This window comes from Pseudorca crassidens, chromosome 11, assembly GCF_039906515.1.
Source record: "Pseudorca crassidens isolate mPseCra1 chromosome 11, mPseCra1.hap1, whole genome shotgun sequence".
Taxonomy (NCBI): Eukaryota; Metazoa; Chordata; class Mammalia; order Artiodactyla; family Delphinidae; genus Pseudorca; species Pseudorca crassidens.
The window spans coordinates 50,136,510-50,153,577 of record NC_090306.1 but is presented as its reverse complement, the minus strand read 5'-3'; the positions used below and the strand labels follow the sequence as shown (position 1 = coordinate 50,153,577).

The following is a 17,068-nucleotide window of genomic DNA, read 5'->3' as shown; positions in this document are numbered from 1 at the left end:
ATTAATCATTCTATGGCTTCTCAATTTAGTTTTGCCACCTAGCATGACATTCTAAAAATATGTATATTTTTAGTGTTGCCTCTTTTACTCCTCAGTGACCTTTTTTCTCAGCACTATGTTTTTGACATGCATCCCTGTTACCACCTTTAGCCATGGTTCATCCATATTCTCTGTTATATAGTATTTCTTTCTATGAATATTTAAAAATTCATCTCCGTGTTATTGGTGATATACATTTGAGATGATTCTAGCATTTTGCTGTCATGAACATCCTGTTATGAACATTTTTGCACAGGCCACTGGTGTACACGTGCTGGAGTTCCTCTACAGTAATGTATGTAGGAGTGGACTGTGCATGATTCTTCTGGTAGATAATTACAAAAGGTTTACACAAATTTACACTCCCATGTGATTTCTCTTTCCTTTACATCAAGGATCAGCAATCTACAGCCCATAAGGCAAAGCAAGCCTGCTGGGTTTTGGGGGTTTTTTTTATTTGTAAATAAAGTTTATTGGAAACAGCCACCAATTGGTTACATATTGTCTACAATTGCTTTTGTGATACAATGGCAAAGTTGAGTCCTTACAAGAGAACTCCTCGCCTGCAAAGTCTGAAATATTTACCTTCCACCCTTTGCAGAAAAAGTTTGCCAACCCGTATTCTATATCCTTGTAAATACTTGGTATTTTCTGACTTTTAAAATCTTTGCCAATTTGGTGCATATGAAATACCTCATTGTGATGAGGTATCACCTCACACTGGTTAGAATGGGCATCATCAGAAAATCTACAAACAACAAATGCTGGAGGGGGTGTGGAGAAAAGGGAACCCTCTTGCACTGTTGGTGGGAATGTAAATTGATACAGCCACTATGGAGAACAGTATGGTAAAATAGAATTACCATATGACCCAGCAATCCCACTACTGGCCATATACCCAGAGAAAACCATAATTCAAAAAGACACATGCACTCAGTGTTCATTGCAGCACTATTTACAATAGCCAGGTCATGGAAGCAACCTAGATGCCCATCGACAGACGAATGGATAAAGAAGATGTGGTACATATATACAATGGAATATTACTCAGCCATAAAAAGGAACGAAATTGGGTCATTTGTTGAGAAGTGGATGGATCTAGAGACTGTCATACAGAGTGAAATAAGTCAGAAAGAGAAAAACAAATATCGTATATTAACGCATTTTTGTGGAAACCAGAAAAGTGGTACAGATGAACTGGTTTGCAGGGCAGAAATTGAGACACAGATGTAGAGAACAAACGTATGGACGCCAAGCAGGAAAAGCCGCGGGGCAGTGGGGATGGTGGTGTGCTGAACTGGGCGATTGGGATTGACATGTATACACTGATGTGTATAAAACTGATGACTAATAAGAACCTGCTGTATAAAAAAAATAAATTAAATTAAATTTTTAAAATTTAAAAAAATTACCAACAAAATACTAGCAAACTGAAAAAAAAAAGAAATACCTCATTATGGTTTAACATGTAAATATACCAAATTGAATTTGATTTAATTACTAATGATGTTTATCATCTTTTCATATGCTTATGAGCTTTTCCTGTTTCCTCATCTGTGAAATGTTTATTCATCTCTTTTGCCAACTTTTCTATTAGTTTTTGTTGAGTTTTCCTTTTGCCTTTTTGAGCCATAGGAGTTCTTTATACATACTAGTTAGTAATAATTTTTTAGTGACATATATTGGAAATATTTTGTCCCAGCCCTTGGCTTATCTTTTACTCTTTTTAATTTATGGTTATCTTTTGCTAGAAAGAAGTACTTAATTTAAAGTAACGTTAAATATCTTAAGAGACACTTCCATACCCAAACACCAGAATATAAAGATACTCTGTTATATTGTCTTCTCAAAGTATTTGTTTTAAATATTGCATTTCATTTAATCCACCTGGAATTAAAATTTTTGTGTGTGAGATGAGATAGCACTCCAATTTTATTTTTTCCACAGGGATTATCACTGTTCCCAGCATCATTTATTACATTGTTCTTCCTTTTCCTATTGATTTACAATGCCTGTTCTTCTAAAATTCAAATTCCAAATAGAAAGAGATCTGTCCAGTTTCTTTATTTGTTCCTATTGGTCTAACTGTCTTTTTCTATGACAACACACACTGTCCCAACATCTGGCTGAGCAAGTTAACACCACATTGATCATCTCTGCTCTTCCATATACATTTCAGAATTACTTTATTCAAGTCCATGAAAACCAAGTTAGAATTACTTTAAATTTTTAGGTAAAATTTGAGAGAATTCACTTTTTCATAATGTAAGGCCTGAGAACATAGTATATATGTATCTGTTTAGGTCTTATTAATATCATACAACAAAATGTTATAATTTTCTCCACAAAAGGCATGCATATTTTGACAGGTTTTTTTGGTGGCGGTGATTAGCAATTGTTGTTGATTTGGGGGATACCAGAAAAAACGTATTTTTCTGTTTTATTTTAATTACATTTCATGATTGTTGTAGGTACATGGATATAGAATTGAGTTCGTGTTTTTATTTCAGTATCAAATAAACTTGCAAAACTCTCTCATTGATTTCATATTGGTTAGAAGCAATGACAGTAGGCATCTTTGGCTTGTTCTGGGTTATAAAAAGAATGCTTCTTACACTTCACGTTGAGTATGACACTTACTGTACACTTTTGTATAAGACCTTTTTCAGGTTAAGAAAGTTCAATTTTATTCCAAGCTTGCTAAGGCATTTTATCATGAATGAATGCTGAATTCTGTCAAACTTGTTTTTAACTGGTTTTATTAATATAATTACTTTTTCTCCTTTAATCTGTTAATATAGTAAATTATATTAAATAATTTCTACTATTAAACCAACATTGTATTATTGGATAAACAATCTAGCTCATTAATTTTGAGCCTACTTCTGATGAAAGTATTTAAGGAGATAAAACTCATTCCAAAGTTTACTTTAGTTTCTACCAAAAGTTTTACTATATAATATTTTTGTTACCATTTACTTCTACTTATAATTTTAATTAGGTTTTTTTAAATCTATGAGTTCTTTGAAATTGTGTTTTTAAGTGTTTTATGTGTTTTAAGAGTTTGAAACTTAGATTCAAACTTGTTATCAATTTCTAAGTTCACTGGATTGTGTTTAAGAAATATAAGCTATATGATACCGATCTTTTGACGTTTGTTGAGAGTACTTTTATGCTTTAGAATGTAGTCAGTTTTCATAAGGTTCCTGGTATGCTTGAAAAAAAATTTTTTTTTCAGTTATAGAGTACAATGTTCTCTGATAATGTTAAATAGAGCAAACTTGTTAATCATACTTTTCAAATCTTCTATTTCCTTGCTGATGTTTTTGTTTGCTTGATCTATAAGTTACTGACAGATGTATTATAAGATCCCCTAGTACAATCTGAGACTACATTATTAGGTGCATATAAAAGAGAACTATTATATCTTAGGATTGACTTAAAGTCTTCATCCCTAGGAATGCCTCTTGACTTAAAGTTTACTTTTTATGATAATAAAATAACCATACCAACTTTGTTTTGTTTACCACTGAATGATAAACTTTTTCTGTCCTTTGATTTTAAAATTTTATCCAAAAGTTTTAAGTATATATCCTATGAGAAGAATATAGCTGGAATTTTTTTGTTTTAAAATTCAACCTGGGGCTTCCCTGGTGGCGCAGTGGTTGGGAATCCACCTGCCAGTGTGGGAGATGTGGGTTCAAGCCCTGGTCCAGGAAGATCCCACATGCCACAGAGCAACTAAGCCTGTGCACCACAACTACTGAGCCTGCGCTCTAGAGCCCGTGAGCCACAACTACTGAGCCCATGTGCCACAACTACTGAAGCCTGCATGCCTAGAGCCCATAGAGCCTGTGCTCTGCAACAAGAGAAGCCACTGCAATAAGAAGCCACACACCGCAACAAACAGTAGCCCCCGCTCTCAGCAACTACAGGAAGCCTGCGCACAGCAACAGATACCCGACGCAGCCAAAAATAAATAAATTTATTTTAAAAAAATTCAATCTGACTTTTTTTTTGATTTTTAAAAAAAATTTTTCTTGGAGTATAGTTGATTTACAATGTTGTGTTAGTTTCAGATGTACAGCAAAGTGAATCAGTTATACATATACATATATCCACTCTTTTTTAGATTCTTTCCCCATATAGGTTATTACAGAGTATTGAGTAGAGTTGCCTGTGCTACACAGTCGGTCCTTGTTAGTTATCTATTTCATATATAGAAGTGTGTATATGTCAAGCCAAATCTCCCTATTTATCCCTCTCCCCCTTTTTCCCCCCAGTAACTGTAAGTTTGTTTTCTACATCTGTGACTCTATTTCTGCTTTGTAAATAAGTTCATTTGTACCATTTTTTTTAGATTCTACATAAAAGCGATAGCTTATGATATTTGTCTTTCTCTGCCTAACTTACTTCACTCACTATGACAATTTGTAGGTTCATCCATGTTGCTGCAGGTGGCATTATTTTGTTCTATTTTATGGCTGAGTAATATTCCATTGTATATATGTACCACATCTTCTTTATCTACTCCTCTGTTGATGGACATTTAGGTTGCTTCCATGTCTTGGCTATTGTAAATAGTGCTGCTATGAACATTGGGATGCATGTATCTTTTCAAATTGCTTTTCTCCAGATATATGCCCAGTAGTGGGATTGCTGGATCATATGGTAGTTTTATATTTAGTTTTCTAAGGAACCTCCATACTGTTCTCCATAATGGTTATACCGGTTTACATTCCCACCAACAGTGTGGGAGGAGTCCCTTTTCTCCACACCCTCTCCAGCATTTATTGTTTGTAGATTTTTTGATGATGGCCATTCTGACCGGTGTGAGGTGATACCTCATTGTAGTTTTGATTTGCATTTCTCTAATGATTAATGATGTTGAGCAGCTTTTCATGTGCTTCTTGGCCATCTGTATGTCTTCTTTGGAGAATGACATTTGTTTTTTAACTGGAGAGTTTAGTTTACTTATATTGATAGTGATTACTAATACATCTGGATTATTTCTATATTCTTCCTATATGCTTTTCACTTTTTGTCCCTTTCCTGTTTCTTTTTTTAATCAAGGAAATGGGAATTATTGAAACTTTAAAAATATGAAAGGGAATTTAAAAAAGTTTTACATAGGCAAGATGTACTCATTGCAGAAAATAAGAAAACACAGATAAGGAAAAAGAATTTCTAAAATGCAACCAAACATTCCATATTCATCACCTTCATGTATATCTGTCGATACTTTTATTATTTTCCATATGTTCACTTAGATTGGTTATAATGAGATTTGTACACATATATAGTGTTGAAGTTTTTGAGGAGGAAAATTATACTATTAAATAATATTTAAGGACATCTCCTTAACAGTATAGGATAGACTGGAGGAAAGAGATTAGCATCATAAAATGCAAAACAAAGAGGCTATTGTAGTTTTCTAAGCATAAGATAAAAGCATGGTTAAAGTGCATTTGAGCACTCAGCACCTACTTATCCTTGATAAATGTCACTAAAAGCCAAAAAAGTCACACTAAGTTTTAAAGAAAATCTTCATATCCCACCGTTATTAATGTAAGACATTAAGTCATAATTCAAGCATAATTTAAAGTCACTGAACCTTAGTTCTTTAATGATATCATAAATCTCAGCTGTGTGAAACAGAAATCAGCCCACTTTTGCAACATCTTGACAAGTGATTGGAAGATGAATTAATCAAATGTCTGTTCATCTACATGTCGTCAAATTACATTGGGGAGACAGTTTCACTCAATCAACCAATTGTTTAAATGTTGCAGAAATATAGCGTTCGTTTTAAAATCAGAACTGGCAGCATTTCTTTTGAAAGTTGCCAAGTCTGGGGCTATTAAAGGTTGTCCCGTCCCAAGAACTTTCCACTTGTAGCTGTCAAAGATCTTTTTTCTTAATTAAGCCAAAATAGTTGGATGTCTGAGCTACTTCCTGACTGCAAATTAAGCGTCTTTGGAAACCATTCTATGTCTTTCAGGCCTAGAGGCCAATCCATGGTGCTCTTAAGATTTATGTACTCTCTGGCCGGGAAAGCAGGAGGAGGGGATGCCACAAGGACAGAAGGCACTGTTCAGGGAGGCAAGTATTCCTCGATGGGACCTACCAGAGGAGGAGATGTGTCCGCTGGGGTGTGTGTGCTGTCATGAAAGGTTTCCGGAAACTGCCAGGCCAGCCTTGTTCCCACACTATGAGGACATTTGAGAAAGGCAACCAATATCCTTACCCTGCAAAGTTCATGTCTTCGTCCTGAACACCCACACTGATCTGTCCTGTGTTCAACAGCCTCGTTCTTCCGGGTCAGAGTTCTGGGTAGTTCCCTGAAAATGGCCACATACTACCTTTTAGACCTGATACTTAGCATCATTTTCATTTTCCCACTTTAAGTTTCTTCGTTTTCCTTTTATTCATTTCAACACACACACACATTCTTCTGAGTACATAAAATGTGCTAGGTGCTAGGCACTTGGCTAGATCAGGAGATACTGCGATAAATCATCTAGAAATAATTCGTGCATTCTCCGAACTCGTGAATACATGAGCTCGGAACACAGATGGCAAACGCATTATTCACAGTCACTCTTGAGCCTTCAACCATCCTGGATAACCATCACCGCCAGACAACCCCAACCCAGGAGTCTTTATTTTTGAAATGACTCAAATAAATAGTCCTTCTGAAAATGTGGCCAAGTAGGACCCAGACAGAGAGACGTCTTGGGCAAAGGCTGCAATCTGCTCTGAGTCACGTCACATCCGATCTGGACATACAGGTGAAGGACAGCACATAAAAGGAATAATTCACTTTCCCTATGCTAAATACAGTTGCCTGTTTTTGGTTGCTGGGTGTTGTTTTCCTTTTCCCATTTTGAGAAACTCTCTTTCTTCAATGAAAATTCGGTGGTGAATCATTGAGACCCCACAAGGAGAGAACTGTGCTCCGTGGAGGACACCTGTGGAGAGGACCACCGTGGCAGTTCCCGCAGAGTGGGTCTGCTGGGCACATAGCCATCCCCCCCAGGCTGGCTCTGACCCAGGTTACGGTAATGCTAAAGATCTGCTTTAATTCAACCAAAATAAGAGCAGGCAGTCTTAGAGCTTTTAAAGAAAAAAAAATCTAGTTCTACCTTTGACCCAGGCTATTTTTCTTCAAATACTTAAAGTTCAAAGTCACTGTGTGCTTATACTTTTATTTCAAACCAGAAAGTCACTCTTACTGTATTTGATCACCCTCTTATTTTAATTTGCACACTTGCTTAATAATAAAGTATGTGCTGGACTTTAGCCTAATATATCATGTGTATAATAATATTGGAACCTTTTTTCTTACTTATTAACTAGGAAATACATAAAATGCTGACCTTGTGGGTAAATGACTTTTGCATCCATTTTTAATCATTATTATGTTGCTAAAAGAGTTGCATGGGTAAGGTTTTAAACAGGGCTCCTGGGAGACTTATACCAGTCTTTATGGAACACATTGTTCACAGCTGTGGTGAAATATCCATCACTAAAAATCACAACACTTTTTATTCCACATCAGTGACATCATTGGTATAATTTAACCTTAATTCACATGTGGGAAGCAGTTGTCTACCAATGCGAAATTATCCTCAAACTGATTCTAAGGATGAGGGAGAATTGCAACATAAAGCAATCTTATGATTCTATTTGCATTCACCGTTAATGTCATTTTCCAAATATTTTGGATAAGATTCTCAAAGGCCATACTTCTCCCCCTATGACAGCAGATGATAATCTCAAGACACTTCTTAAAGTATTAATAGCAATACAGTTTTCCATAAGACCACTGTACTGCCCAAGATTCCTCAGCCTTTTAATTACCCATGTTCTAAAGGTTTTTTGTCCCATAAAGACTTTCTGCTTAGAAATGTGACAGTGAGGCTGTTAGTGTCTAAAACCTAAACTGGTATCCTCTGAGAATCTTGATGAGGAATCTGAAATTGTACCAGGAAGAATACCAATAACAGGTGGATTTTTATAGGCTATTTGGGTTCTCATTGATATAGAATAAGAAAGAGAGAAACAAATGGAAAAGGCCCATTATAAAGTCTCTGTTGGCTTATCTCTGATATTGACTTGTTTCATGATAACTTGAATGTCACCCTATATCCCTCTGTTGGGCGGCATCAGATTATCCTACAGGATGAAATAAGCCCCAAATTCCTTTTCACTTAATGAGAACTAGCCTTCTCCTTGACTTCCTTCTTCCAATTAGGAGAAAATAAATGTGTTCCAATGGGAGAATATGATCAAGGAGGCAGAGGGGAGGACCACGTAAGGGCACTCATCTGCAAGGAGCACATTCTGCTCCAGGGAAATATTTGCAACCAGAAACGCAAAGCTTCTAACGGTCACTCATTTAGACATTCAGCCAGGTACACACACCTCAGATTATGTGACAGCTTTGGGGATGCAGACCTTCAATGAAGTCTGACTGATTATTAAGCCACGCCAGACTCTGCTCTAACATGGAGTTTCAGTGGTCAACAGAACCAAGCTGAGAGCCAGAGGGCTTGCCTTCTGGTGGAGGATGTAAGCAGTAATATATATATACATATAGAATATATGTACAATGTAATTTCAGAAAGTGATACTACAAACACGAAAAATAGGTCTGGTAAGGACTAGAGATTGCCCGGGGGCAGGGAGGGGAAGGAAGCTATTTTGAAGGCGTAGTAAGAAAAGTTTCTCTGGCAGGTGAAATTTGAGCGGAGACCTTAGTGAGGCAAGAATGAGCTAGAGGGTGAACGAGCTACAGGGAAGCACATTCTAGGTCCAGTGAACAGCAGCAGACACCGTCCTCAAGTAAGAAAAACCTTGGTATGTTCCAGAAATAAAAGGAAGGGGAGCAAGGGTGGTGTTGCCAGAGGGAGAGTGGTTCAATATCAGCGGAGTGGTGGGAGATGAGGTTGGGGAAGAAGCAGATCCTGTGGGGCCTCGTGGACCACGGGGAAAACTTTGGATTTTATTCCAAGTGTGAGAAAAACCACGGGAAGATTTTGAGCAAGAGAGGAGAGGGATCTGGTTTATCTTTTTTTTTTTTTTTTTTTTCGGTACGCGGGCCTCTCACTGTTGTGGCCTCTCCCGTTGCGGAGCACAGGCTCCGGACACGCAGGCCCAGCGGCCATGGCTCACGGGCCCAGCCGCTCCGCGGCATGTGGGATCTTCCCGGACCGGGGCACGAACCCGTGTCCCCTGCATCGGCAGGCGGACTCTCAACCACTGTGCCACCAGGGAAGCCCCTGGTTTATCTTTAAAAAGAAGATTTGGGCTGCTTGGTGAAGAACTGATTATGGGGACGCAAGAGAGGCATCAGAGACTGGGTAATAGGCTCTTCCATGAATCCAGGGCAGAGAGGATTATGGCTGGAACAGGCGAGTGGGAGTGGAGGTGCTGAGACTAGTGAGAATCAGCACACATTCTGAAAACACAGCTGACAGGACTTGCTGATGAGGGAGGTAGGTTGTAAGCTGTCAGAGAAAGAGAAGAGTTGAGGAGTCCGTGGCTGCGGGACAGGCAGTGCTACCAGCTGAGATGGCTGTTCACGGGTCACTGTCTGCCTGTCTAGAGCCTCAAAGGTTCAACGAGCTCCCATCATGGGGAAGAAGCCAGTACACACGCACACACACACACAGAGTCACACATCCTCTGATGAGTGTTGTAATAGAAATATACTCAGGAATTTCCTGATCTCTGGATCTTCCACAACTTTTATTTAAGCACTTCTTTTGTCTTAGACAACTGAATAGTGTGGCCTGTTGGGATATCTGATATTTCAGTCCTGGCTAACTGTACACATTTCTTCGTACAGCAGCATATATTGTTCTCTATCATCTAAGTATCTATTGCTTGGCACCACAAAATGTATTCTCCTCATCCGTGTAAACATATGGGCAAGTATCCCTCTTTTTTTCCAAATTTCCATACTGGTCCCAGGCAACCTCAATCACTCACGATAGAATCATAGTGTCTTTTTCTTTGCTCTTTATGATTCGTCTACATTTGACAGAGCAGGGTGGGAAGAGAGAGGAGTTTCAGGCACTCATGGTAAGGGTTTCATCACCCATGGAAAGAAACCACAAGAAATGCTACGTGGTAATACAGGAAAATTAGTCCCCAACAATTCCAGAGGAGCACGTTGCAGATTCTCAAACTGTGGAGGGTGTGTTAAAATGCAGATCCTCAGAACCTATCTGTAGAATTTCTGATTCAGTAAGTTGGGAAAAGGGCCAAATAGTCTTTATGTGGGTAAGCCTCCCCTGTAACTGATGCTAGAGTTATACTGACCACCCTTGGAGAAATACTAGTATCTATTAATTGTTTCATTGTATCCTATGCCTTCTAAAGGGTAGACAGAGGAATCATATTCAATATAAAGTTTTAGAGCTAGGGATAATAAAAGATGATAGATAGTTTAAAGATTCTATGAACTAAACCTCCTTCTATTCTTTTAAATATCAGAGTTTCAAGAAGATGATTGCTCTTAATTTCAGATCTAGTCACATATAAAACACATCTGAGTTCCCAAATATGGATTGTCTTAGGCTATTCCAGTTATTTCTAATGGAGTCAAGCAGGCTACATTTGAGTGATTTTATAAAAGCTGATTTTTTAAAAAAATTATGTTTTTGCCTAGGGCAAAACTTTTAGGAAGAGCTTTCGTGACTGCAGTCAGTATGTTCACATTATGCATAATTTTGTTTCTAACATTCTCATCTTGGATCACAAGAAGTCAAGTATAATTACTAACAAGATGGAGAATTCTACCCGCACCTTGAGACATTAACATCTACTCTCACTAACACTATAGGAAAAGATTCAAAGTTACAAGGAAAAAATACGGTACATTTTATTGTTCTCTTCCCAAGCATATGAATTTCAGTGAGTAATCACAAACTTCAGGAAAATAATTATCAACTTCTAATGCTATAGAATCCTTTTGGAACAGATCCGCCAGCATTTAATGTAATTATAATTATCCATGTTTCCATTAACTTCCTAGGTGTACTTTCATTAGGTGAAATAAAGGTTTTGTACAAATTTCTGTTTTTAAGATACTCCTTGGCTTTTAAAAATTTTACCACTACATTAAATAATTTAATGTTCTAGGACAAACTGTTCAGCTAAACTTTATTTTTAATAACATATTTAAGAAATATATGAAAAAATCAATACACTTCTAAATTAATTATTTTTGTGTAGAGTCTCATAAAATCATAGATGACAGCTCCTAATCCATTAAAAATTAATTCCCAACTTTTAACACAGGGTAGCTTGTATCTCTAGCATTTTCTCTTATAATATTAGAAAATATAGATTTTTATCGGAATTACAGCAAGTTCATTTTCATGATGTCTATTACATTATTCATAATAAAATTATTTGTCATGGTGATGGATGGCTTAATAAGTATAAGTGAAGATAATGAAAGCTACTATCTTATAACTTGAGTTGGGTCTTTGAATGAGAGAAAGACTCTAATTCAAACATCACTGAAGGGACCTGGGCAAAGTTCCCTAAAGAAGGGAAGCCTTTGAGTTGCTCCTGGAGCAATGGATTTGAAGGGTAGCCTTTTTCAAAAAGCTGTTTGGGAAACTAGAATTCAAAACTAGCCAATCTTGGACACTTAAAAAAAAATTTCTCCATATCCTATACAAGAGTTAAAAAAGCATAAAAATTAGCATTAGCTAATAAACCAAAAACTAAAAGAGAACTCTGCTATCACATGCAAAGTGTCTCAACAATTGAAATATAATCTCTAGTATTACTATTTCATTTCTCTGGCCTTCTTGGATCACACATATCCCATTCATGGTTCCCCTAGTTAGGTACAGCCCTAGACAAAATTGTAAAGAAAGCAAAGCCTGTTTCCCTTTCTACATCTTTTTGTCTCTTCTGACTATCAACCACCAATGTTCTTCTGCAAGCCATATTTAGTTTCACAGAACACCGACCCTAAATGCCAACACCACCTTATGCAACATTCCTGGAAGTAGGGGTGTACTGACATTACAGAAGAGAACTTTAGGGAGACAGTCATGCCTGAGCATAGATAGTTAATCTCTAATGGTGAGATTTCAAGCACCACTCTGATACCCAGGCAGGGACACCAACTTTTATAAAGCAGAACCTAAGGTGACTAATTCATACATCTGCATAAGACAAGTATGTTTTCCCAAACGTGGATCAATGAAGACAGGAGGGAAGAAGGACGGAAGGAAAGGCGAGGGAGTGACTGCAATCGATCATCTTCAAGAATTACCAGGCAGGTTTCCTTGCTTCCCTTACCGATCCGAGTCTGCTGACTGGATCCCCCTTCTCTTGAGCACTAAGGAAGACCCTGGAAACCCTTGCTCCTTCTGACACTAGTGGAAAGCAGTGAGCACAGTGGTTAAGAGAGTACACTGTGGAGTCAAACTGCCTGGGTTCAAATCCCAGCTCTACCACAGACAAATTCCTTAACATCTCCATACCTCAATTTCCTTATCTGCTAACACAGGGATGATACCTTACATGGTGGATGCAAGAAATAACTGAGTTAATACATACTGAATATTTAGAGAATAATAAGAATGGCAAGAGCTTGACAAATATTGAATATCCTCATTTGTGGAGGTGCAAGCTTCTGTTACTTCCACTCCATCTTACAAGGCAAATAAACAGAAGGAAGACATTTCTGTTCCTCACAAGGGTGCTAGAGGAACAGTAGTGTGTGGGAGAAAGAATTAAGAAGAACTGCAGAAGAGATTGGTTCAAGATGGCAGAGTAGAAGGACATGCTCTCACTCCCTCTTGCGAGAGCACCGGAATCACAACTAACTGCTGAACAATCATCAAGAGGAAGACACTGGAACTCACCAAAAAAGATACCCCACATCCAAACACAAAGGAGAAGCCACAATGAGATGGTAGGAGGGGCGCAATCACAATAAAAACAAATCCCATAACTGCTAGGTGGGTGACTCACAAACTGGAGAACACATACCACAGAAGTCCACCCACTGGAGTGCAGGTTATGAGCCCCACGCCAGGCTTCTGACCCTGGAGTTCCAGCAACAGGAGGAGGAATTCCTAGAGAATCAGACTTTGAAGGCTAACGGGATTTCGCTACAGGACTTCGACAGGATGGGGGGAAACAGAGACTCCACTCTTGCAGGGCACACACAAACTAGTGTGCGCATCGGGACGGAGGGGAAGGAGTGGTGACCTCACAGAAGACTGAACCAGACCTACCTGCTAGTGTTGGAGGGTCTCCTGCAGAGGCGAGGGGTGGCTGTGTCTCACCGGGAGGACAAGGACACTGGCAGCACAAGTTCTGGGAAGTACTCCGTGGTGTGAGCCCTCCCAGAGTCTGCCATTAGCCCCACCAAAGAGCCCAAGTAGGCTGCAGTGTTGGGTTGCCTAAGGCCAAACAATCAACAGGGATAGAACCCAGCCCTACCCATCAGCAGAAAAGCGGATTAAAGTTTTACTGAGCTCTGCCCACCAGAGCAACAGCCAGCTCTACCCACCACCAGTCCCTCCCATCAGGAAACTTGCACAAGCCCCTTAGTTAGCCTCATCCACCAGAGGGCAGACAGCAGAAGCAAGAAGAACTACAATCCTGTAGCCTGTGGAACAAAAACCCTGCAGCCTGTGGAACAAAAACCACATTCACAGAAAGACAGACAACATGAAAAGGCAGAGGGCTATGTAACAGATGAAAGAACAAGATAAAACCCCAGAAAAACAACTAGATGAAGTGGAGATAGGCAACCTTCCAGAAAAACAGTTCAGAATAATGATAGTGAACGTGATCCAGGACCTTGGAAAATGAATGGAGGCAAAGATCGAGAAGATGCAAGAAATGTTTAACAAAGGCCTAGAAGAATTAAAGAACAAACAAACAGAGATGAACAATACAATAACTGAAATGAAAACTACATTAGAAGTAATCAATAGCAGAATAACTGAGGCAGAAGAACAGATAAGTGACCTGGAAGACAGAATGGTGGAATTCACTGCTGCAGAACAGAATAAAGAAAAAAGAATGAAAAGAAATGAAGACAGCCTAAGAGACTTCTGGGACAACATTAAATGCAACAACATTCGCATTATAGGGGTCCCAGAAAGAGAGGAGAGAGAGAAAGGACCCGAGGGAATATTTGAAGAAATTATAGACAAAAACTTCCCTAACATGGAAAAGGAAATAGCCAACCAAGTCCAGGAAGCACAGCAAGTCCCATACAGGATAAACCCACGGAGAAACACACCGAGACGCACAGTAGTCAAATTGGCAAAAATTAAAGACAAAGAAAAATTATTGAAAGCAGCAAGGGAAAAAGGACAAATAACATACAAGGGAATTCCCATAAGGTTAACAGCTGATTTCTCAGCAGAAACTCTACAAGCCAGAAGGCAGTGGCATGATATACTTAAAGTGATGAAAGGGAAGAAACAATAACCAAGATTACTCTACCCGGCAAGGATCTCATTCAGATTCGATGGAGAAATCAAAACCTTTACAGACAAGCAAAAGCTAAGAGAATTCAGCACCATCAAACCAGCTCTATAACAAATGCTAAAGGAACTTCTCTAAGTAGGAAACACAAGAGAAGAAAAGGACCTACAAAAACAAACCCAAAACAATTAAGAAAATGGTCATAGGAACATACATATTGATAATTACCTTAAACATGAATGGCTTAAATGCTCCAACCAAAAGACACAGGCTTGCTGAATGGATACAAAAACAAGACCCATATAAATGCTGTCTACAAGAGACCCACTTCAGACCTAGGGACACATACAGACTGAAAGTGAGGGGATGGAAAAAGATATTCCATGCAAATGGAAATCAAAAGAAAGCTGGAGTAGCAATACTCATATCAGATAAAATAGACTTTAAAATAAAGAATGGGGCTTCCCTGGTGGCGCAGTGGTTGAGAGTCCTCCTGCCGATGCAGGGGACGTGGGTTTGTGCCCCAGTCCGGGAAGATCCCACATGCTGCAGAGTGGCTAGGCCCGTAAGCCATGGCTGCTGAGCCTGCACGTCTGGAGCCTGTGCTCCGCAACAGGAGAGGCCACAACAATGAGAGGCCCAAATACCGCAAATAAATAAATAAATAAATAATGTTACAAGAGACAAGGAAGGACACTACATAATGATCAAGGGATCAATCCAAGAAGAAGATATAACAATTATAAACATATATGCACCCAACATAGGAGCACCTCAATACATAAGGCAACTGCTAACAGCTATAAAACAGGAAATCAACAGTCACACAATAATAGTGGGGGATTTAACACCTCACTTACACCAATGGACAGATCATCCAGACAGAAAATTAATAAGGAAACAGAAGCTTTAATTGACACAACAGACCAGATAGATTTAATTGATATTTACAGGACATTCCATCCAAAAACAGCAGATTACACTTTCTCCTCAAGTGCACATGGAACATTCTCCAGGAGAGATCACATCTTGGGTCACAAATCGAGCCTCAGTAAACTTAAGAAAATTGAAATCATATCAAGCATCTTTTCTGACCACAAAGCTATGAGATTAGAAATGAATTACAGGGGAAAAAATGTAAAAAATACAAACACATGGAGGCTAAACAATATGTTACTAAATAACCAAGAGATCACTGAAGAAATCAAAGAGAAAATCAAAAAATACCTAGAGACAAATGACAATGAAAACACGATGATCCAAAACTTATGGGATGCAGCAAACGCAGTTCTAAGAGGGAAGTTTATAGCTATACAAGCCTACCTCAAGAAACAAGACAAATCTCAAATAGACAATCTAACCTTACCCCTAAAGGAACTAGAGAAAGAAGAACAAACAAAACCCAAAGTTAGCAGAAGGAAAGAAATCATAAAGATCAGAACAGAAATAAATGAAATAGAAACAAAGAAAACAATAGCAAAGATCAATAAAACTAAAAGCTGGTTCTTTGAGAAGATAAACAAAATTGATAAACCATTAGCCAAACTCATCAAGAAATGGAGAGGACTCAAATCAATAAAATTAGAAATGAAAAAGGAGAAGTTATAACAGACACTGCAGAAATAAAAAGCATCTTAAGAGACTATTACAAGCAACTGTATGCCAAAAAAAATGGACAACCTGGAAGAAATGGATAAATTCTTAGAAAGGTATAACCTTCCAAGACTGAACCAGGAAGAAACAGAAAATATGAACAGACCAATCACAAGTAATGAAATTGAAGCTATGATTAAAAATCTTCCAACAAACAAAAGTCCAGGACCAGGTCGCTTCAGAGGTGAATTCTATCAAACATTTAGAGAAGAGCTAACACCCATCCTTTTCAAACTCTTTCAAAAAATTTCAGAGGGAGGAACAACCCCAAACTCATTCTATGAGGCGACCATCACCCTGATACCAAAACCAGACAAAGATACTACAAAAAAAGAAAATTATATACCAATATCACTCATGAATATAGATGCAAAAATCCTCAACAAAATACTAGCAAACAGAATCCAACAACATATTAAAAGGATCATATACCGTGATCAAGTAGGATTTATCCCAGGGATGCAAGGATTCTTCAATATACGCAAATCAATCAATGTGATACACCATATTAACAAACTGAAGGATAAAAACCATATGATCATCTCAATAGATGCAGAAAAAGCTTTTGACAAAATTCAACACCCATTTATGATAAAAACTCTCCAGAAAGTGGGCATAGAGGGAAACTACATCAACATAATAAAGGCCATATATGACAAACCCACAGCAAACATCATTCTCAATGGTGAAAAACTGAAAGCATTTCCTCTAAGATCAGGAACAAGACAGGGATGTCCACTCTCACCACTATCATTCAACATAGTTTTGGAAGTCCTAGCCATGGCAATCAGAGAAGAAAAAGAAATAAAAGGAATACAAATTGGAAAAGAAGAAGTAAAACTGTCACTGTTTGCAGATGACATGATACTATACATAGAGAACCCTAAAAATGCCA

General features: G+C 38.2%; 1 long non-coding RNA gene across 1 annotated transcript in view; it reads right to left on the bottom strand.

Moving 5' to 3' along the window:
- Positions 1-17,068, bottom strand: part of LOC137202134 (uncharacterized) — a 457,223-nt gene that overhangs the window by 431,062 nt on the left and 9,093 nt on the right. Inside the window, exon 3 of the long non-coding RNA XR_010932464.1 lies at positions 6,287-6,380. This is a non-coding gene — a long non-coding RNA (uncharacterized lncRNA). The remainder of the gene's footprint in view (positions 1-6,286; positions 6,381-17,068) is intronic.